We start from the raw sequence: 2821 nt of genomic DNA on the forward strand, positions 1-2821 counted from the left end.
GGACACAGGAAGTGTCACCATCCTTATGTATAACATAAAGTACAGTTATATATAACAGAATGCAACTTTACTAGGCCCCATGCCATCCTCAGAGTCCTAGTGTGGTGCTGGACTGCAAAATTGGGTTGATTCGCAAGGTCAGCAGTTCAAGCTCACTAGTCTCACCTCAGAAACCCTATACAGGGTCACTATGGGTCAAAACTGACTCGACAGCACTTAACAACAAATGCCATCCTCACAATGGTAGCTGTGTCTGAGCTCACTGTCGCAGCCACCGTGTCAATACATATAATTTTTGTCTTCCTTTTTTGCTGACCCTCTACTAGGCATGGTACCCTCATCCAGGGACTAGTACCTCTTGATAACATGAGACAAAGTCTGACCATTCTCACATATAAGGAGCATTCTGACTGTACTTCTTTCAGTGTGTTGTTAGGTGCAATTGAGTCAGTTCCAACTCATAGCGACTCTCTGCACGACAGAAGAAATGCCTGATCCTGCGCCATGTTCACAATTGTTGTTATGCTTGAGCCCATTGCTGTGGCCACTGCGTCAATCCATCTCATTGTCTCATTGGGGATTTTCCTTTTTTTTTTTTTTTCACTCTCTATTCCACCAAGCATGATATCTTTCACCACGACTGATCCTAATTGATAACATGCCCAAAGTATGAAAGACACAGTGTCACCATCCTCACGTCTAAGGAGCATTCTGGTTTTGCTTCTTCCAACGATCTGTTTGTTGGTAGGTTGTCATGGTACTTTTAATGTTCTTATCCAGCAACATAACTCAAATGCATCAACTGGTATTCTTTAGTCCATTGTCCAATTTTCACATGCATAAAAGGTTACTGAAAATACCACAGCTTGGGTCAGGTGCAGCTTAGTTCTCAGACTAATGTCTTTGCTCTTGGACACTTTAAAGAAGGCTAGTGTGGCAGATTTGCCTAATGTAATACATTATTTGATTTATTGACTGCTGTTTCCATGTGTGTTGACTGTAAGTCCAAGCAAAATGAAGTCTTGACAACTTCAATCTTTTCTCCTTTTATCATGATGTTATTTATTGGTACATTGTGAGGATTTTTGTTATCTTACATTGAGGTCCAAACCATATTAAAGGCTATAGTCTTATTTTAAGTCCTCATCACTTCCAGCAAGCAAGGTTGTATCATCTGCATATCATAGATTGTCATTGAGTCTTCCTCCAATCCTAATGCAACATTTTTCTTCATATAATCCATGTCCTTAGATTATTTGCTCAGCAAATAGATAGACTATGTATGGTGAGAGAAAGCAACACTGGTATACACCTTTTCTGTTTTAAAACCATTCAGTATCCCCTTGTTCTGTTCGAATGACTTCCTCTTAATCTATGTAGAGGTGACTCATGAGCACAATTAAGTGTTCTGGAATACCTATTCTTCCTAATGTTATCCATAGCTTGTCATGATCCACACAATTGAAAGCCTTTGCATAGTCAATAAAGCACAAGTAAGCATTTTTCTAGTTTTCTCTGTTTTCATTAAAGATCCATCTGACATCAATAATGATATCTTTCATTCCACGTACTCTTCTGAATCCTGCTTGAATTTCTGACAGTTCCCTCTTGATGTACTATCATTGATCAATATTTTCTGCATTCAATTAGGGCACCTCTCTTTGTAAAGGGCACAAATAGGGATCTTTTCCAATCTATATTCAGGTAGCTGTTTCCAAATTTCATGGCATACATGAGTGACAACCTCCACTGCTTCAGTTTTCTGAAAGATTTCAATTTGCATTCCATCAATTCCTGGAGCCTTGTTTTTCATCACTGCCTTCAGTGCAGCTTGGACCTCTTCTTAAGTCCCATCAATTCTTCATCATATGCTACCTCTTGAAATGGTTGAACATCAATCATTTCTTTTTGGTACAGTGACTCTGTATATTCCTGCCATCTTATCTGATGCTTTCTGCATCCAAGATTTTGCCCATAGAATCTGTCATTGTTTCAAGTTGAGGCTTTAATATTTTCTTCAGTCCTTTCAGCTTTAGAAATGCTGAGCATACTCTTCCCTTTTGATTTACTAACTCCAGATGCTTATAACATTTTGTTTTCTTGAGCTGCCCTTAGAAATTTTCTGCTCAGCTCTTTGACTTCCTCATTTATTCCATTCATTTTAGCATCTCTATGCCAAAAAACAAGTTTCACAGGTCTCTTCTGTCATTCATTTTGGTCTCTGCTTTATTTCCTGTCATTTTAATGATCTTTTGCTTTCTACCTACATTATGTTCATGATGTTATCCCACAATTCTTATGGTCTTCTCTTATTAGTGTCTAATTCAAATCTGTTCTTGAGATCGTCTCTACATTCAGGTGTGATATGTCCAAGGTCATATTTTAGCTCTCATGGGCTTGTTTAAATTTTCTTCAGCTTCAGCCTGAATTTACATATGAGCTGTTCCACAGTTTGCCCTGGCCTTGTTTTAATTGATGATATAGAGGTTTCCCACTATTTCTTCAGACAGATGTAGTCAATTTGATTCCTATATATTCCACCTGGTGAGATCATTTATAGTCAATTAATATTTCTACTGATTAGAAGAGGTGTTTGCAATGAATAAGTCATTAATCTTACTAAATTCTATCATATACTCTCCAGCATCATTTCTATCAGCAATGCCATATTTTCCAACCACTGAACCTTCACATTCTAATCACCAGTAATTATCGAAACATCTTTGGTTACATTTGATCAATTTCAGACTGAAGAAGTTGGTAGAATTCTTCAATTTCATCATGACTGACTTTAATTGTTGGTGTGTAAATTTGAATAATA

Source organism: Chrysochloris asiatica, unplaced genomic scaffold, assembly GCF_000296735.1.
Source record: "Chrysochloris asiatica unplaced genomic scaffold, ChrAsi1.0 scaffold00076, whole genome shotgun sequence".
Taxonomy (NCBI): domain Eukaryota; kingdom Metazoa; phylum Chordata; class Mammalia; order Afrosoricida; family Chrysochloridae; genus Chrysochloris; species Chrysochloris asiatica.